Source organism: Monodon monoceros, unplaced genomic scaffold (assembly GCF_005190385.1).
Source record: "Monodon monoceros isolate NGI ecotype Baffin Bay Population unplaced genomic scaffold, NGI_Narwhal_1 Super_Scaffold_20, whole genome shotgun sequence".
Lineage (NCBI taxonomy): Eukaryota > Metazoa > Chordata > Mammalia > Artiodactyla > Monodontidae > Monodon > Monodon monoceros.
This window is the reverse complement of record NW_021703777.1, coordinates 73,806,130-73,827,556: the sequence shown is the minus strand read 5'-3', so window position 1 is coordinate 73,827,556 and position 21,427 is coordinate 73,806,130. Positions and strand designations below refer to the sequence as shown.

General features: G+C 40.6%; 1 protein-coding gene across 2 annotated transcripts in view; it reads left to right on the top strand.

Annotated features, from left to right (window-relative positions):
- Positions 1-6,530: 6,530 nt before the first annotated feature.
- Positions 6,531-21,427, top strand: part of KLHL5 (kelch like family member 5) — a 74,189-nt gene continuing 59,292 nt past the window's right edge. The window contains exon 1 of one of the 2 annotated variants that reach the window (XM_029235791.1): positions 6,531-6,784. The gene's annotated coding sequence lies outside the window, so the exon portion shown is untranslated. The remainder of the gene's footprint in view (positions 6,785-21,427) is intronic. The other variant, XM_029235790.1, reaches the window with a different exon arrangement.

Sequence of the window (21,427 nt, the reverse complement as noted above, 5' to 3'; positions counted from 1 at the left end):
TGGGAATGGAGGGGAGGAGAATGAAATGCATTCATAATTTGACATTAAAATGCCCTCTTGTTGCAGCAAGTTCTTTATATCTGAGACTGGACCTATTGCACCTAATACTTTCAGATGCTGAGCGATTGATTTTACTCTATTTCCTAAAGAGTCAAAGGTTGTTATATTCTAGCATCATGAAGAATGTTCTGATTGTGCTTCTCCATCTCTTGATACGTGTAATCTATAAGTAATACTATGTCTTGACTTTCTTAGGGACTGGGGAAGGAGAATGAGTTGTTTGTTTTCTTCCCTGTCTTGCTGAGACCATTGACTTTGTGACTGTCTTTGAATGTGTACAGAACATGCCACTTTCTAGTCACCCACTGTTTTTGTATCTCAGGTCAGCTACTTATTACTCAACTTGAATCTTTCCTCAAGAACTCTGTGCTAAGTATAGATATTGAATATAGAATGCTGGTGTGAACAAAGAGGGATTTGTGCTTTTAAAAAAAGATGAGCAAAATGGAGGAGGAAGAGGAAGCATAATGATTGATAAGAACTTTTCAGTTTACATATCTGTCTGAATCATCTTTGTTTAATACTTTCCCCCATAACAAGTAGCATCGTGTCTTCTGTGCTGTAGGCCTCTTCATCACATCTGGTAAGTGTTGCTGCATGAATATTTGAAGAGCAAACCATCAGCACAGTGCCAAACCTAAATGCTTAACCCTGCATAGTGGTTATCAACTTTTTCTCTGAGACCATTGAGATGGAAGCCAGAGGAGTGGTTCCTGTCTGTTAGGCAGTGGACCCAGAAGTAATATATCAAATACGAAGATACATCAAGGAACATTTTTTAACTCATAAGAAATCAACATCAATTAGCAGTCTTGCAACTTTCATTTTTAAAAAGCACAACAAGTATATTGAGATGCTGGAAGAATTTTTTTAATGCATGAAAATAAATACAAGTACTTTGTGCTCATTCTCTTGCCTTATAAGTTAATAGGATCCTAAATTAAGGACCTTCTAAAGTTTTATGAAACTGGTAGTGTAACACTATAAATTAGAGGAAAGTTTCCATTCATATATGTTATAATCCTAAGGGGTAGAAATGGCCATACCCTAATAAGTTGCTATTTCTCAAGGCTTCATAGGCAAGGGTTTTTTTCATTCATTCATTCAACAAATATTTATGAGTGCCTGACATCATAGACTTCTCAGCTTGTCAGGGAGGCAGACAAGTAAACCAATGTTCATAGCCCATTAAGTACCTGTGACAATAGAGGAGTATGTAGGATATTATGGGAACACAGAGAAGGAACAAGGTCAGCCTGGAAGATTCAGGATAAAGATTGCCAGATGAGATGCCCCTTGAGTTGAGTCTCAAGGAACTCACGCAAGCAGAGATTGGAAAGGCAGGACATTCCAGATGGAGGAAACATATTTAAAAGTATAATTATAGAAGAAATGATACATTCTGGACACTGCAAATCATTCAGAATGGGCACAGGCCTGGAGAGGTAATAAAGGGGTAAGGTTATAAAGGATCTTACAACCATGCTAAGATGTTTGAACTTTACCCTGAAGGAAATGGAGTCACTAAAGCTTGCTAAGCAGGGTCCTGGAGGATGAACAGAATTAGGTTTGTGTTTTAGCAAGGTTAGGGAGACTGGCAGGAAGTGTTTAAATTTGCTTTACAAAAACCTTTTTTTCTGGTTAGAACACAGCCTGATTATAAAAGGCCTACTTACGAATGAGTGGATGGAAATATGTGCATGAGTGAATGCACATTGTTTCCCAATGTCCCCAGCAGGTTTGGGGGGTGGGGAGGCTTGGGTGTTTTTGTGGTTGTTGTTTACTTTTCTTAATTTTTGGTAAAAAGTTGGCTTTATTTGTTACTCTTTCACCTTATCTCAGTTATGCCATTTTGGCGACCACCGTGGCAATCCCCTGGGAGCTGGGGCTGGTACCCATCCACCATGATCGTTAACCACAGAGCGTGAACCTGAGCCTAGTAGGGCCCTGCTGAATGGTTACAAGCTTCAGGCAGGGCTGCAGGGCCCCCCCCACGAGGCCCAGTGCCCTCTGACTCACAGCCCCTGAGCCTGAGGACTACTACCCTGCCTGCCAGAGGCCACAGTGTTCCCATGGGAAGGGGGTTGCTGAGCAGACCGTGTGTCGGCGGAGATGCCAGATCTCTGCTCAGGACCAGGTCTGATACAGCCATCTGTGATATGGTGGTATGTCCTGGACTGTGGGAGGACAGACCTGTTGGGCACATCCTGGTTCTGCTGCTGACTTGCTGGGCAGCTTTAGACAAGTCATTTCTTATCCCTCTGTCAGTCTGTTTCCTGATAGGCACTGCCAGTGATGTCTCCTAGGAGCCCCTCATGACTCAGACAGGTGCCAAGTTTGCCACCTCTGCTGAATTATGACCATGGATTTGTGCTTTGAAGGCCACTGTGTGTCTGTTGCTGAGCATCTCTCACCATAGGGCTGCTCTTGCCCCTGGTGTTCCCTTCTTAGAACTGGGGTGCCCTCCAGCAAGAAACCCTCAGGCAGTCAGTGCCTGACTTTGTTGTCTCTGCTGCCCAGCACTGCCAGACCCCTGTCCCAAGAGGGGAGTCCTTAAATGTTCTAATTCCTAAGATCTAGGTCACCTGTTATTGTGAACAGAACTTATTTTAGACATAATTGTGAGTCTTTCTATTGTAGAGTAATTCTTATGTGAATGCTCTGGGGACAGAAAGGAGTAACCTGACAGTGGGCTTATAATGACCTTTCCTCCATAAAGAGAGTCTCACCTGAAGAAGGAACTCTCACATTGTGACAGTCCCCAAAGTCCTGGCATTGGACTGGGACTATACCATAGCCCTCTGACCAGAAGTAAGCATTGAACAAGTAAGCATTGTACAAGCATTGTACAAGTCCAATAGTTGTGATTGGGACAAACCTGATGGCTCTCATGTGAAAGACAGAAAAAATGACCCTACCATGTGGAGAAAGAAAGGAAGTCAAGAGGGAAGGAAACTAGGTAGATTGCCTGCAAATTTATACCTGCCCTTTGGGGATGGAAATTTGATCCTGGAAGAATGGAAACTGGAGAAGAGCAGCTGAACAAATTAATGGAGTTATGGGTGTTGCTTATATTTTCCATAATAATTTCATTTTTATTTTCCTTTAGAATTTAGTAAAGTTCATTTTGAAAATTCTAGATTGGCTTGGCTGTGGTAAAGAAAGCCAAGGAAACCTTTAATTTAATTTAATTTAATTTGGTATTTGAACCAAGTTAAAAAGGGAAATGAAATTACGCTGGGGAACCAAGAGAAACCAGAGTGAGAATCTGAAGTGAACTTCAAGGGGACACATTTTGGGTTGGGTTTCTTGACCATCTATCTCTCCCAACCTGGAGATTCTCCTTCCAGGGGTATGATCTGCTTAGACCTTTTAAAGCTCTGTATTGTCATAGGAAACTGTTTCATGTCAAAACATGGATAGCAGCAATACTGTTAAAAGTAATCCTAAAGTCTCTAAAAAAGATCCCATTCCTGGGATTTTGAACATACTGTATATAATGATATTTAAGCCTTTAATTATCCCCACTCACACAACTGGTAATCAGAGCAGAAAATGAAAAGTCAAAACACCTCTTTACTAAGGGCATCTATACACTAGGATTAAGTTCTGTTTGCTATCTATCAGTGCTACATTTTAACCAGATTAAAACATTAATTGTTAACCTCATTATCATGATTATTACCAACTAAAATCATCTGAGGACTCACAAAGGACATTGTATTGGCACCATTTATCAAGTTATCAGAGTAATCACATTTTAGGTTTAATTATTCCGCTTCTGATTACTGCTATATTGTTTCATCTCAGGGAAAAATATTAAGACTTTGACAACATTTATTGATCTATCATTATTCTCTGATTCTATGGATCCATTTTGGGCCAGGTTGTAAGATCTCTGCATAAATTCTTAGCTGGGAATACTTCTTCAATTCCTGTTTCTTAGTGTATTGCCAGAATAAGAGATTAAAACCTGCCATTTTCAAATTCTAATTTTAAATAGGGTAAAACCAGGCTGTATTTTAGACCTTATAAATATGTCTAAGTCATATGACTCAGTTATAAGATAAATTTCATGAAAGCCCTTTGGCCGTTACAAAAAGGGATACAAGCTATGTGAAGTCATTCATTCATTTAAAACATATATGTATATGTATATATATATATTTGCTGAGTATCTACTATGTGACAGACAACAGTAAGTAATAAGACACTGGATATGGAACAGTGAACTAAACAGACAGGATTCTGCTCTCATGGAGCTTACATTCTCGTGGGAGTAGAGAAACAAATATATGTCAGGTGGTGCTAAGTGTTGAGAAAAAGGAGATGGGGTGGGGTGGCGGTTTGCAGGTTTACATACATAGTCAGGAAAGGTGACATGAAAAAAAAAGGGAGACAGTCATGTGTATGGCTAAGAGCCTTCCAAACAGACAGACATGCAAAGGCTTCACTGGCAAATTCTTGGTTTGTTGGCAGGAGTGAAAGGAGTCCACTGTGTGGAACAGCCTGAGAGCAAGCATGGTGCGAGCTGAGACCAACAGCAGGATGCCAGATCACAAGGGATGTTTTATTTGATTTGCTTTCACTGGGGTGGAGGAGCAAATAAACTGAAAACAGATTAGTAAGTCAAAGAGAATAGATTTCAGGACCAAACAAACAATATACTTAGTATGGGGGAAAAAAAAAAAGAGAGAGAGAGGGAATTCCTATTTCTTTTTTACTGCAATTGTAATCTGATTTGATTGTAATGCATTTTTAGCCTTTCTCACTATAAACCCAAATGAAAAAGACTGAATTAAATTTCCAAAACTGAACAAATAACTATGAGAGGAAACAAAACTATGAGAAGAATGTCATTTGCTGTCAATGTGCACAAATGTTAACACTGAAAAATCAAATGAGAGCTTAAAATTAGTACCAAATTCTATAAATTCAGGCTGTGGGTTTACACAGTTGTCTTGTGTACTTAAAGACAATGCTATTGAAGTAATTTTTATCTATGCATGGTAGGTGAGGTTGCAAAGAGGGAGTGGGGAGTCTCTTCCAGGTGGCTCTGATAAAAAATGTATCCTGAGCTTTGCCGTTGGAGCCCTCAGTGATAGATTTTGTGAAGTATCTCTTCCTGATTTTAACAGTTTAAAATCAGGTCATCCACTTTGAACTAGCATTTCAATGCTTCATTGTTTTACATTATGTTGCTTTTTCTAACCACTTCCCCAAGAGGGAGTGTACAAAATAGATCCCTAAATAGATCTCCCAGGCACCCCAGGCTGTTGCCACAATTTGGCTATGCTGTTCTGCTGATGACTTGACCCATCAGTCTTCTGGACCATTTGCTTCCATTGGGTTTTCATTATGGACACGTACTGAAGACCTCCTTAGTAAGTCATTTTGGGACGACTGACCACATGCAGCCCTCACCGATAGGATAGATAGAGATGGCTCAGAGTACACTGACTGCAAATAATGAACATATGCATTACATTGAGATCAAAAAGCAGGTGGACATTTCCTTTACACATCAGTCTGAGACAAACTAAGGAAACCCCTTCCCTCCCTTATCCACCGTGAGCTCTGTGGGGGAAGGACCTTAACTGTTTTGCTTAAGACTGATTGAGTTAACATATATAAAGCGCTTTAGATTTGTGTTTGCCATATAGGCGCTGAATAAACTAGTCACTGACATTCTCAGCATCTATCATATATATACATTAACATACTAGAGAAATAAAGAATATAGCTCGTTAGAGAAATAAATAAGGAACCAACTTTTGCGGAATTCTTATTATCCCACCATTGGAAACCAATGATTATGGCCACAGAGTTGAGGATAATAATTGCTATGTCACAATACCCACAAACCCACTACGTGGAGCACAATAATTATCCGAGTGTTGCAAGGGGAAGGGTTGCAGGGGCTGGAGAAGAGAGGCAACTCTTGGTGAGTTCCCCCAAAGCTCTAGGACAATACAGTCCTGTTCTCCAAGGAATCAAAAAAACACAGGCCAGCTCTCTGATCGGCTTCCAGCCCTGTAGAGGGACCTCTTCCTAAACTTCCACCCCCAGGAATTCCCCCTTATCCCAGTTTCAAGGGGCGGGGAACAACCGGAATCTTTGTCAGGTCCTCCGCGCCCCGCCCCCTCCCCCCAGAGCCCCACCCAGCCTGACGTTCTCCTCCCCCAAAAGCTCCCCTCCCCGCAGCCTGCGGCCTTGCCTCCCGTCTACTCCCCGCCCCTCCCCCTTCTCCTCTCCCTCCCCGGGCCCAGGCCGTCGGCGGGCACCACTCCCGGGGCAAGGGAAACCGCCAACCGGGTGGCGGCGGCGGTCTCCCGGGGCAGGCGGGCTAGCAAGGAGGGGGCGGAGCCTGGGTGGAGGGGGCGGAGCCTTGCTGGAGGGGGCGGGGCGGGCAGCCGCTCGCGCCGCGCCCGGACTGACTGGCGAGCCGACCCCCGACCCCCACCCGCCGGCTCACTCGCCCCCCTGCGGGGCTGCCAGACTAATTTCTGTCCCCACTGGCCTGGTTCGGCCTGACGGAGGCGGAGTGGCTGGCTCCGGGCCGGCCGGCGCCGGGGGTGAGGCTGCCGGGAAGGGGCTGGGGGCGCCCGAGGGGCCGAGCATCCCTCTCCTCGGCCCGCCGGCCCCCGTTCCCCGCCGTCCCTCCTTCTCCCGCCTGGCCGCCCCGCCCCGCCGTGACCACCGGGCGCCTCCAGAGCCCGACGCGGTAAGTGCGACTTTCTCCTCGGCGTCGGGGATGGGGCCGCAGAGGGCCGGCCGCGCGCCGAGGCCCGCTCCCCTCTCCGCGCGAGCTTCCCGCCCGGCCGCGGCTGCCCGACTCCGGACGGGCCCTCGGGGAGGCGGCCCCGGGGCGTCTCGGTCCGGAGGGGTGGGCTAGGCGGGGACTTCCCCGAGCCGCGCCCGGGGCTCGAACCCCGGCCGGGTCTCCCGCCGCGCAGCCGAGAGTCCTGAGCGGCGTCTGGGCTGCCCTCGAGTTGTGCAAAGTTCTGGACGCGGCGTGTGTGGCAGGCCTGCTGCGGCGTGGGCTGCTGTCCAGAATCAGTGCTTCCTCCCCGTCCTCATCTACCAGTAAAACAAAGTGGAAACCATATCGAATTTTTTTTTCATTGTTACCCGCAGGCGATCATAATCTAAGTTTTTAAGTATATAATTGCCTCAGCCCCGGAGTGTGGAGAATCAGAAAGAGACTTGATTTCAATAAAAACCGGCGTGTCTGGTTGAAACTTTTTCATTTAGGCGTTTCAGTGCATACGCAGGGATCAAAAGCTGACGAAGAAAGTTTATTGAATCAAAGAGTAAAGCACTTCTGCCGTCTTTATTATCATTCCGTTTTTTAAAAAAATTTTTTTGAGTAATTGATTCCTAAAATTCAAACGGTACAAAAGAGATACACAAAGTCTCTCGCCCCACCCACCAATATTACCAGTTTCTTGTGCATCTTTCCAGGGATCACGTATAATGCCAATGTTCTTCTTTAAAACAATAAAGTGAAACTGTTGTGTGTTAAGTGCCTAGCAGTTACTGGTACCCAATAAATGGTAGTTGTCCTTACGTTTCCAAAAGAGTTTAATAAGTCTTTTTGGTATTAGACCGCTGAAAAACCAGTAGTAACTTTTCTTCTGGTTTAAGCGTTGCGAGTTTGATTATATTGTGAATGTGTATGTTCTATTGGCTTGTCATAACTATGTGGATACTTTTACACAAAGGTGACACTGATATTTTGGGGTAATGGGACAGGTAGGGAGATATCAATATGAAATTGTAAGAAAATAGGACTTAGTATATACAATAGATTCAAAAATGATTTGAAGCAACTTAGTGTCCATATGGTATTGTAGGGTAAAACAAAACTAAATGAGAAAAATTGAGGCAGAGCAGGGGAAAATATGACTACAAAGTCAAGGGTAAGATAATACCAAGTGCATAAGATCCTGTACTAGAGGTGAGTGACAGTTTTGGCTCTGGGCTTCCCTAGCAGCCAGGCAGAAAAAAGAGAGAGAGTGGAATAAAATAAGTTTCAGTGTGTTTCTAATTCCAAGATAAAAACAAACCAGTTCCCCTGCATAAGCACGACATTTTCTAGTAATGAGGCCTGAGAGGAACATTTTCTCATGGGCCCTAATAAAAAGGAAGATTGTTGTGATGCAGTTGACAACAGCTTTAAAATATCCCTACAGAAACTGATGAATTTTGGTTAACAGTGTTCTTCAGTATAGGACAATGGTAAGACTCTAAAGGTGAGTTCTCTGAAGGCTTAACTTTATCCATTCATAACGTTTAGAATTACCTAGAACAGTATTTCCCGAACTGTGTTCTTAGGCATCAGAAATTAGTAGTTTATTTCTTAAAATAAGATTCTGAGCTCAAATAAGTTTGAGATAACTGGGTTAGACAAATTTCAATAGTTTTTTTTTCTCAATTTCTTGGCTAATGTTCAAGTTTACTGTCTTAAAGGGGGATGTATTGTGTGACCTTTTCCAAAATTATTTGACTGTGGAACACAAATTGAGAACCACTGAACCTGTAGAAATGGGTGGATTGCCTATCCTTCAGGTGATTCTTTTTTTTTTAAAATTTATTTATTTTTGGCTGCGTTGGGTCTTCGTTGCTGCGCCCGGGCGTTCTCCAGTTGCGGCGAGCGGGGGCTACTCTTCGTCGTGGTGCGCGGGCTTCTCATTGTGGTGGCTTCTCGTTGCGGAACACTGGCTCTAGGCGCGTGAGCTTCAGTAGTTATGGCACATGGGCTCAGTAGTTGTGGCTCGTGACCTCTAGAGTGCAGGCTCAATAGTTGTGGCGCACGGGCTTAGTTGCTCCGCGGCATGTGGGATCTTCCCGGACCAGGGCTCGAAACCCTGTCACCTGCATTGGCAGGCAGATTCTTAACCACTACGTCCCCAGGGAAGCCCCCTTCAGGTGATTCTTTGTGAATATTTCTTACAGCTGCGGTTTGATAAGAATTAGAGAGCAAAGGGTTTGAGGTTAGCCAGTTTATTAAAAGCCAAACTGAAGATAATCTAAAAGTCAGAATTTTTTTTTTTTTTGGCTGTGCTGCATATGGGATCTTAGTTCCCTGACCAGGGATCAAACCCTCGACCCCTGTGTTGGACGTGCAGAGTCTTGACCACTGGACCTCCAGGGAAGTCCTTAAAAGTCAGAATTTTAAAATACTATATATCTGGGGCTTCCCTGGTGGCGCAATGGTTGAGAGTCCGCCTGCCGATGCAGGGGACACGGGTTTGTGCCCCGGTCCGGGAAGATCCCACATGCCGCGGAGCGGCTGGGCCCGTGGGCCATGGCCGCTGAGCCTGCGCGTCTGGAGCCTGTGCTCCGCAACGGTAGAGGCCACAACAGTGAGAGACCCGCGTAACGCAAAAAAAAAAAAAACAACAACTATATATCAAAGGAAAAGGCTGCTTTTCCCTGGAGTTCTTTTTATAGTTCCTCGTTGTTCTGCAAATTGCCAAATGATCTTGAGAACTTCTTCCTGTTCTGTGCTTCAGGGTACTCAGGGTCTTGAATTAAACTAGGTTTAGGCAAGTAGAACTCCTTAAAGGTTGACTTTTATTATTCTTGGATGTAAATATGTCATTAACATTTACTTTTTATCCTAAACACTGTTGGTACTATTACTATCAAATCCTAGAATTCTGTAGCTGTAAGAGATCTTCTTGGAAAGCATGGTACATAATGGAAAGGGGTTTGGAGCCAGAAAATCTGGGATTGTGTCACTAATGTGCAGGGTTGTTTCCAGTAAGTTTATGAACCTCTCTGTTTCCTTATTTGTAAGATTAGAATGATGACAGCACACAATTCATTCAATAGATGTTGAAAGTCTAGTAGATACTGGGTAGTAGAAAAACAGCTTTAAGGGCACAAATGAAATAATGTATCAGGAATCCTTTACTGTCCAAATTTTTTCTGTTCTTGAGTGTAGATGGCAAGAGTTTGAACAGCAAGGAATATCATCCTATTCCAATATATTTGGTCTCTGAGTTTCAGATAGCAAGTAGTGAGGGGTTGAGAGAATGAGGGATTAGTCCAAAAATTTATTTGACTCCATCCAGTTGTGTTTGGATTTTGAGAGTTTGGATAATGAGTGATACTTCTATAAGAAAGTATTCTATAAATGATGCAGTGCTGTACAAAATGTTACCATTCTGAAGACAATGAGAGGGGTTTGCAGAGTATATCAGGTAGGATAAATAATGATGTGGTAACAAAAGCCCTCACATCTTAGTGGTTTAAAACAACAAAGGTTTGTTGCTCAGTCAGGCTCAGTTAGGGTCAGCAGGAGAGCTCTGTTGCAGTAATCATTTAGAGCTCCAGGTTGTCAGAGGCTCCATCTCAACACCTGCTTCCACATTTGTTAGGGAGGGGAGAAGATGTGATAAATTGCACATTGGCTCTTAAGGCTCTACATGAAAGTGACACCGTAACTTCTACTGCCATTTCATTGGCCAAACAAGTCATATGACTGCAACCCAACTTCAAGGAGGTAGAGAACTGCAATTCTATCTCGTGCCCAGAAGGAGGAAAACGGGAATAGTCTTAAGAACAACCTAAGCAGACTTTATAGTACAAGTTAATACAAAATCTGAATAAATCAGATCCAGATTGTGTTTTTCAGTATTCTATTTAGAGAATAGAAAACAGCATTCCTTTGTGTATATATATATATATATAAAATCGTAGAATTATGCTAATGAGAATTTAAAGAACGTATTTTATTAATTGGAACTGAAATGCTTTTGAAAACTCCCAATTAGACAAACTGGCCAAGTGGATTTCATTATTTTTTAATTACATGTCCATTCAATAAACATTTGTTAAATGTGGTGTGTATGAGGCAGGATGTTAGATACCATGAGGATAAAAAGATGAATGGAAAGTTTATACCCCAACAGAAAATAACTATAATTGAGTTCTCTCTCTTCCCCTTTCTCTTTAAAACAACATTAAAAAAAAATTAACAATCTTTCAATATGATAAAACCTGATTATGTATATATACATTGTTACACTTTGCCTCTAACCATCTTTTTTGGTCTTAGGGATTATTTGGTGACAAGTTATAGAAAATTAGTTAAACTAATTTAAGCAAAAAGAATGTTTTGTTAGAAAAGGGATATAGCTTTATGTCAAAGAATCCAAGGGCAAGAAGTGCAGCTGAGTCTCAGAGGCAACTGGCATCAATAACAGAAAGTTAGGAGCTGGGCTGCTTGCCCCTCTCCAGGTCTATATGATTTCTTGCCAGTGTCTCTCTCTGCACGTATACTTAATTCCTCTTTTTCTCTGTTGACTGGTTTTCTCTATTCTGCTGTTAAATGGGTGTGTTTAACCTAAGAGTTCACACACTTAAAGGAAACTAACTAGAGCCTTTAGCAGTTCCAAAAGAACTACTTTTTTTCTAAGTGCCACATCTTGGTTAGTTCTTAAGTTAACCACTATCAGAATTTGAAAATAATAGAGTTGGCCCTAAAATATCAATATAACAAGTTAGGGTAATTGACAACTTTGTAATAAAGGAGGCAGTTCTAATAGCTTAGGATGAAAGAAACCTGTGATGCTGGTGAAAGTTCTACTACATAATTAACATCAGCTTGCAAATATCCTGGGACAGGCTGATTAGAATAATCAGGATAAGAGGGTAGAACTAGAGCTGACTTGTGGCAACAATATCCCCTCCCCGAACACTGGCAAATGCCATCTCCATTGTAATCCTTTTAGCCATCCCTTCTCCCTCTCCCAAGGTACAGACTACTGAATTGTCTAATTCTTATAAGTCACCTACTTTTGATGCTAATGCAGGGCTTCCTGGTTTCTTCCCATGGTTAATAATGCAGAAGGGAGCACTTAATAGACTGCTTTACGCTGTTCTTTTCTATCCTCCAAATTGGTCTAGACACTCTAGTTGGCATTTTACCCTTTAACATGATCGCCATATTTCCCCACCAACTTAACCTATTTTTATTCTTGATAAATTTCCATTCTTTTTCTGTAAACTGTGTACTTAGCTTCTCTAGAAAAGTTCCCTTGCCATTCTTTACCTATGCAATATCTCCTTTAGTTTTGGTTGAAAAACGTCCGTAGCTTCACCTTAGCAGACGGCTGAAGGGATGGACTGTGGAGAGGTAGTATATGTTACCTGGAAGAGGGGATCCCCAGGAACAAATAACAACAGAGGAAGGCGAGTAAAAGCTGTGTAAGAGATCAGGTGGGATTTGACAGGGATACATGTTAGGCTAAAAAAAAATAGAGGAAGGGGTTGGGTTCAGATTGTAGAACATCTGGAACGTCATTCTAAGACATTCTTATAGTCTTGTTGCTGTGCAAATGAATGGGTCTTCTTGGGTTCAGACTCGTAAAACTACCACAGGCTTGTTTACTCAGAAGGCTATCAGACAGGAACCACAGCTTGCCAGCAAGGCAGCATCACATATTACTCATCAGTGGTTGTAATCCTCACAGCAGGCCACGTAAGCCGTTCATGTAGCCACCTGGGAGACATCTCTCCCCGTGAAAGCTTAGGTGCAAGGAGACAAAGCTCACAACAGGAAGATGCGAGAGCTGAGTTGGCTTAAAATCCTCGTGTCCCACAGGCGACAGTTCTCTCTTACAGGATTCCATAGACTTAGCTTCCAGGGTCCCCACAGGGAATGTGCCAATTACAAGAGCCACCACACTTAGGAAAGTCAAAGCTATGGCTTCTTAAGAGGTATTTATAGTTCATTTATCATTCCTCTGAATCCAGATGCAAATTTACTAATCGGGGGATCATTTTTAATATAAGCAATGTTGCCAGGTAACATAGTCGAAATACATACTTCCATCAGATTGCCAGGGGAATAGAGCCAAGAGAGTTAGTTGAAGGTTAGTAGTAGAAGGGAAAAATTTTTTTTTTGCAGTACGCGGCCTCTCACTGTTCTGGCCTCTCCCGTTGCGGAGCACAGGCTCCGGATGCGCAGGCTTAGCGGCCATGGCTCACAGGCCTAGCTGCTCTGCAGCATGTGGGATCTTCCCGGACTGGGGCACGAACCTGTGTCCCCTGCATCGGCAGGCGGACTCTCAACCACTGTGCCACCAGGGAAGCCCGGGAAAAAGATTTTACCCACACTTGTCATTATCCACAGTGTCTTCCATAGTCCTTTTCATTTGGGAAGTACTCAATAATCTTCATTTTGCTTATGTTAATGTAGTGTGTTTTAACTCTTCGTGACAGAAAGTGAAATAGAGAGCTTGAGAGAAAGGGAAGACTGGAAAGGTAGGCAAGGACTACTAGGTTGTCAAAAACACTGAACTCCGTACTAAAGACCTTGGCTTTTATTTATCTTGTAGGTGATCAGGGAAAAAAAAAGTTTTAAGTAAGAGTGATGTCAAGAATTACACTTTGGAAGGTTAACTTTGGCTATAGTGTGAAGAGCAAATTAGAAGAGATTTAAATTTGAGGCTGTTTGGTTCATTTCTAGTAAATATTTGCCTTTCTTTGGGGAGATATTTCTCTTATAAGCAGAAAGAGGGAATATTCAATTCTGTGCTCTGCAGCTTAGAATTGCTGGACAGCTTCAGCGTGGTCCACTGGATGGAACCAGTTCATCTTTCTAAATTTATTCGCCATCCCCCCCCAACCCCCAACTTGAAGACTGAGAGTTTGGGAGGACTGCTCTGAACATTGGATTAACACTAAGAAATAATCCTCGCCTCCACTGGTCTCCACTGATCGCCATTTGACTCACTAGCATGCCTTAGTTTGTTTTTTGCCAGAGTTAAATTATAGAACAGTCTTTTGGTGGCTTTTTCACTTCTTTTCTTTCTTTCTTTCTTTTTTTTCCCCTTTTTTTTTGGTTTGGTTTGGGTTTTTTAGGCCTGGTTGTAGGGCAAGCCAGGGAGTTTCTTTAATAGCTAACTGGTTTAACATTTGTAGTGATTAACCATTTCTAATTATGAGCAGTTGAGAAACCTAGTGCTTCATGTTTTTCTCCTCTCTATTGCTTACATTGCCCTTTTTACCCTTTCCTTACCCAGCTTACACTGTTCTATCTAATATAAAATACAGTTCATAAAATCTGATTGATCCTACAGCAGAGTCAGGTTGATCTGTGATGGGCTCATTATGTTCCAAGAACTCAGGCAATTTTGCTTGATTATATTTGTGTCTAGAGAGTACTGATTGATTACTTTTTTCCATCACCATAAAGCTACAAAGAAGACAAACACTTACTGGATTTAGTTCAGGTCAGTAAAAGACAACATTATGGTTATACAGATTATTACTTTTTATGGTACATAAGACAGCTATGTGCACATGCCAAACATAAAGTATCCAGCAGGAATTTAGCAGTGGTTTGCCATCAGATTTATGGTATGATTTTCATCCTTGTGCCGCAGCAAATACATACTTAAATTCACAAAATCTAAGGAGGTGGTGCTAAGGAAGTCTTTCGTTTTGACCTGTCATCAGGTCAAAGGGCTGTTTTCTTTTTGTTTGTTTGTTTTTTGTCTTTTTGCGGTACGCGGGCCTCTCACTGTTGTGGCCTCTCCCGTTGTGGAGCACAGGCTCCGGACGCGCAGGCTCAGCGGCCATGGCTCACGGGCCTAGCCGCTCCGTGGCATGTGGGATCCCCCCAGACCGGGGCACGAACCCGTGTCCCCTGCATCAGCAGGCGGACTCTCAACCACTGTGCCACCAGGGAAGCCCCAAAGGGCTGTTTTTTAAAGTCAATATTTTGTTATAATCATGCTATGGTCTTCAAAGTATCAATTGTGATAACTTTTATAGGTGAGTTGGGGATTAAAAGGCCATATAATATTAGTTTAGCTGATTTTTAAAATGTAACTTGTTCTACTACAAGCTGTTAGTACCAATAGACAGTTGAGGGATGAAAAGGTACTTTTGATGTTAATGTGGGTCAGCACTTCACGCTATAAGAAATAGTGACAGAAGTTGGGAGGGAGCCAAGTGGGGCAAAATCTGTGAGGCATTTGTACTTGGTGAATAAATGCCATATTGGCACTTAATTGCAATAATGATGAACTTAGTATTTTGTTATATTAGGAGTGATATGGTAAGTACTCCTTTTTTCTTGCTTATTGTCTTTTTGCTTTTAGTTTGGTCAGTCTTACTGATAAAGCATTTAAGTCTGCTCAATGGCTCTGTTCTAGATAGCTAACCTTGATAACCTAGACTCAGCTACACTCTGAGTCTGCTTCCCAATTTGGACGATGAGGGTAAATACCTACTCTACCTTCTAACAAGGTAGCTGTGGGTTGCAAATGAGAATACTTTAAAAGCAAGAAGCAGTGTGATGTACTTGACAGTGTATGGTCTTTAGAGCCAGTCTTGGATTCAAATTGAACCCTGCTACTCACCAGACAGATACATGTAGCCTCAGTTCACTTCAAGGTCCTCACCTTGTAAGGGGAAAGCGGAATGACCCCTGTTTGCCCAAGTGTCTGTGACAACTGAATGCCCCATTCAATGTAAAGTATTCCGTGTTACCCTGCACATTTGCACACTGAGGAAGTGGTAGCTGGTTTTACAAATTCAGATACTTACTCAGTTCTTCCACGTGCTACTTACTTAGTCCATTTATCTTAAGAGAAAACTGAAGATCGAGGAGGTAAAGTGATTTGTCCAAATTATACAGCTAGCTGGTGAGTGGCTCAATTATTGACTCAAGTTCTTTCTGCTCTACCACTTAGGCTACCACTAATAAGTGACCATGTGGGAAAATGACAGCAACTATCTGTGAACTGACTCATGGTTTTAACCTAACACACTCTTTTCCCTCTGTAAAATGTACTTACTGATCCCAGGGGCCAAGTGATCACTCATGGCTGAGTAGGCTACTCCGTGGCAGACCTGCATGACTCTGTGCCTACCTGTTGAGTTGGGTACTTACCAAAAGTTGGTTGCTTTTATTCACAAACCTATTTTTAACAGTTATGCTTGTTATGGTAACTATAAAACATTGGTAAACATGTAAATTCATGAGAGTGTAAGAAAAAGAGAATTCATTCTTTGAAAATTAAGTTGACTGCTTTGGGACGTCATCTCAATGTAAATGAATTATTAACAAATTTGCTATCAAATTTGATGAAGGCTGGATAACTGTAAAAGACTAGGGGGAACATCATCAAAGCATAAACCAGAGGCTGTTAAAGTGTTCAAGTCCATGGTCCAGCTAACTGGTCATTAGACTATTAGTGGTTCTCAAGGAAATAAGGAGCCCACACCAGAATGTAAATTAACTACATCATTAAGCACACTGTTTGGTTCAGCTGAGAGTTTTTTGTGGTAAAACTTTCTCCTTGAAGGAAGCAGTGCATTAATTTACATTCTGGCGCAAGTTTTTTATCTCGTGGTGGATAGACCATTGGACTGATGGATTCTGTATTCATATTCTTTCAGAAGTGCTTTTAAGTTCTCTCTCCATTTATAGAAGCAATAAGTGGAAATCGTAGATGATGGGTCATTGTGAGCATGGCTTATGCAAGAAAGAGGACCCAAACTCAGTAGGAGGCCCACGTCAAATACATGGCATTAACCCTATATGAAAAGATTTATGAATGAATGTGCATTTATGTTTAAATTGAAATAAAACCTTTAAGAATATGTAAATATAATTTTTATGCTTACTAACTTTTTCATTTAGTGGACCAGCTATGGGTTTCATCCAACAAGGGGGCTTTTATTATACTTAGAATTCCAGCTGAACTGGAAATATATCTTTGACCTCTGCAGCTATCTTAGCATCCTGTGCTTGCCCCTGTATATTTTTACCATGCTGTATTGCAGTTTTAAAATTGAATGTCAGTTCATGTATTGTAAGTGCTTCAAAAGCCATAGTCCTTTCTGTAATCTTCATAGAGTTTCCAGTCTAGGGAAGAAGGCAGACATTAAGTAAATAATTTCAGTGAGATTATTGAATTATCTGAGCAAGTAGTTTGGAATGCTATGTGACCATATAGCAAGGAGACATAATTTAGTTTAAAGGTTAAAATTTACCCCACTCATTTTTTTTCACCTTGATCTCATATAAGTATATATCACAATACTTTTAGGGTACACAAAGAAATAAAATCCTTGTATTAGATGGCTATTACCATGAAATTAGTCTTCAGTTTTCAGTGTATAGGAGAGTTCTCAACTGCTGTTTTCAGTCTACCGTGTAACTTACAAAGCTAAACTAAATCTCTTAGCTTGTTACAGCTGAATTTAAATTCAATACTTATTTTTAATTTTCATTTACTGTTTAATCACAAATATTTCCCAAATATTTTTGAGTGAAAGATTTAACATTGTGCGAGAAATTTAATTTTGGATTTCAGAGTGTGTTTCTAAGCTTGTTTTTATTACAAAAGAGATTTTGATGCCATGTGTTTGTAGTAAAGAGTGGAAAGAATGCAAAGATAACCAATGTTAACAGCCCAGGATTCATCTATCCACACTTTAAGTTTCTTTTCTTAGATAGATTGTAGATTGATTTTTAACTATAAGCTAAATATGGCTCTAGACTCCATATTCCTAGCTATTTTGTTGCTAAGTAGATAATTAAAGCTAAGTTTGTCTAAAGCTACACTCAGTCCCCCTGAAACTGTATCCTTCTTACTTCCTTATTTATGTTAATATTACCATTCTTGCAGCCACCCACATTTGAAAATGCTGTGGTCTTTGACTTCTTCCTGTCCATTTGCCACAGACATTTTATCAGGCCTGTTTTTGTAGTATCTTTAACAGCCACCCCCTTTTCAGGTCTCATTGCTTCCTGCCAAGGTTACTATCCTCTCACCTCAAAGAGTTTTCTGATTTTCCTACCAATGGCATCTGCCCTCACAAATCCATTCTTCACTTAGCAAGTTAATTTTTTTGAGGTATACCTCAAAATTCTTAACTCAAGAACCTCATCCTCTCTCAAATAAAGGACATACCTACCTCTTGATAATTAGTAAGGGTTTCATTCAAAACCCTCTTCTGCTATATTTTAAGATCTTTCAAGGTCTGTGCCATTAATTTATTCATTTATTCTTTGGTTTAAATTCAGTAAAAGTTTGAATGTCGTGCACTATACAAGTTGTTACAGATATAGTGGCCCCTGCCCTGATGGATTTTACTGTCTATTTTCTCATCTTTGAGTTCTTTCTGCTTATAGCAAAATTTGTTGAGTTTATATAAATACAGGATTTTTTTTTCCATTTATAATGTTTGCTTTTAATGAGTTTGGGGAAGAGGTACAGAATATCTGTTTCTGGAATTAAAGTTAAAATTAAATCTCAAATCTTTCCTAACCTGGGTAAATACTTGACTGCCATTTTCTGCTGTCATACATTTTTTTGTTTTGCGGTACGCAGGCCTCTCACTGTTGTGGCCTCTCCCATTGCGGAGCACAAGCTCCGGGCACGCAGGCTCAGCAGCCGTGGCTCACGGGCCCAGCCGCTCCGTGGCATGTGGGAACTTCCGGACCGGGGCACGAACCTGTGTCGCCTGCATCGGCAGGCGGACTCTCAACCACTGCGCCACCAGGGAAGCCCTGCTACCATACATTTTTAAATGTTAGTGGAATTATATCAGTCTTCAAATTTTTAAAATAAGCCAAGTTCTCGTAAAAGACCTAATTTGACAGAGCTTTAAAAGTGTCCTGGAATTATCAAACTTTAAAGGGTTCTTTGAAATCATGTGTTGTAACTTATTCTTTTTATAGTTGAGGGGAAAATTGGGGAGGTGAAGTGCTGCTAAGTTAGTACAGTAAAATTAGTTCTTGATGTGTTTTATGCAATATGTAGTAAACACTTAAAACTATAGGAATAGATTCATTAAAATTGATTACTCATAAAACAAATACTGTTTTCTTAAAAACTCTATGTGAAGAGAGGTTTGTATAATAATGATTACACATATAAACCAGTTACTAAATGGTTGTAATTTAAATTGTTGAGTTAAGCCATAGCTTTAAAAGCCATACTGTTGAAGTGAGCTCATCTGCAGTGTATCTTAATGACATCTCAGTGTTGCTATTGTCATATTGAATAATGTCATCTTTTAAATTCACAAACTAACATATGAGAAGTTTTGAAGCAGAAATTGCATGTGTATTCCTTAATTACTTTTAAAAAAATGTATTCATAATTGACACCTATTTTAAATACTGTGTGAGCTTTTGTATCTCAAATTTAAGTAAAGCAAAGTTATTAAAACAAGAGGTACAGAATATAATTTGATAATCAGTTTGAAGAAAGAAATGTCAGTCTGAAAAGATATCTGCTGTTTAGCCAGTAGATTTCAAAGTGATACAAATTTTATGCCTAAAGAATGAAATAGGAAAGAGAAATTCTTTGAGTAATATATTGTGATTTTTTTCTTAAGTTGAAAAAATACTAAAAAGGTTTTGTCACCAGAGGTAAATGTTTTCTAATATTCTTTTAACATTTGGTTCTTAAGTTTATTTTTAGTTATTTATTTATTTTGCGGTACGTGGGCCTCTCATTGTTGTGGCCTTTCCCGTTGCGGAGCACAGGCTCCGGATGCACAGGCTCAGCGGCCATGGCTCACGGGCCTAGCCGCTCCGCGGCATGTGGGATCTTCCCGGACCGGGGCACGAACCCATGTCCCCTGCATCGGCAGGCAGACTCTCAACCACTGCGCCCCCAGGGAAGCCCCTTAAGTTTATTTTATAATTTCAAAAATGTACATAATAAGTATATATCTTTTATTATTGCTCTTATAGTTATTGGATTCATTCATTAGAGAAATATTTATTCAGCACCTGTCTTTCAGGTACTGTTTTAAGTGCTAGGGCTACAGCAGTGAGTCAAACAAAGCTGTACTGCAGCTAACTTTGTGGTGAGGGTAAAGATAATAATAAGGGAATAGCATCTAATATGCTAGGGGGTGATAAGTGCTGTGAAAAAAATCAGGAGGGTCAAGGGGTTAGAGAATGATGAGGGATCTAATTTATATAGAGTAGCCTGTGCAAACCATTTTGATAATTTAACAATGTAATGCCTTTTAGTATGTATTGCTCTTTCATAAATAATTACCCTAGGAAGGACTTCTCATCAGAAATGCATAAATTTTTGAGTGAAACAATATTATATTGTATAGTAAAAGTTGATGGGACAGAAGAAAAAGTGTTATTTAAATAAATGCTGAATTCCATGCCATGAAAACCTTAATGCTTAAGTTTACTACATATTTTTCATAAAGTATTTGGCCCAAGAATTCAGTTAAAGCTGGGAAATATTTCTGTAAACCCCTTTCTATCAGTGGGTTATAACAAGCTACTTTATGAATAGATCATTTTTTAATGTATTTTGTTAGAGTAAAGATTTTTCCCCAAAATACCCATGCTTAGACAGGCTTAAGCTTAGGTGAAAATTGTTAGAGACCTAGCTATAAAGGATTTTGAGCAAATTCTGTCTTTGAGGAGTATTTTCCAACTTTGCTTACCTAAATTCTCTCCATTTGTCATCATTTCCATTATTCAATATGACATTTAAAATTTTTGTTGCAATAGTGATCTTTTATTTTTTAAGTCTTTTATTTAAATATTCTATTTTAATGGTCATGTTATCCTCGTTCTAAGTTCTAATTTGTTTTTTCTTTGATTGAACTTGCTAGGAGGTAAGAGAAGATACCAGCAAATTTTTTTTTTTTTTTTTGTGGCGTGTGAGCTCTAGAGCACACGGGCTCAGTGGTCAAGGTGTGCGGGCTTAGTTGCCCCACAGTATGTGGGATCTTAGCTTCCTGACCAGGGATCAAACCCATATCCCCTGCATTAGAAGGTGGATTCTTTTTGTTTTTTTTTATACAGCAGTTTCTCATTAGTTATCCATTTTATACATATTAGTGTATATATGTCAATCCCAATCTCCCCATTCATCAGTACAGCACATTTTTAAAGAGCTAGATCTCTAATTGTGTCATTTCATTTCTTAATTCTTTAGTTTTTCCTCTAATCTTTATTATTTCATGACTCCTTTTAGAGGGCTTATTTGGTTTTCAACTTGAATAGACTGACTAGTGCATGTCTTTTCTTTCCTTTTTAAATAATCAATGCATTTAGAAAGTCATATATCTTACAGTAGAGGAAATATCCCACCTACAATGATTATCCAAGCCATCCACTGTGCTTAGGTGCCATTCCTTTTTCTTTTATCAAAGTCTTCACTTTTTTTGCTCCATTGCTTCCGCCTGCAATCATCAATCTCACCTTCCTGTTGGATCATTCTCATCATTCTAATATGTTCTGTGTTTTTTAAAATCAACAAATAAACAAGCAGGCAAAACAAATCCATTGCCTTGATTCCTCAACTCTTCCAGCTGTAATCTCATTCCACAGCCTCACTATTGAGCA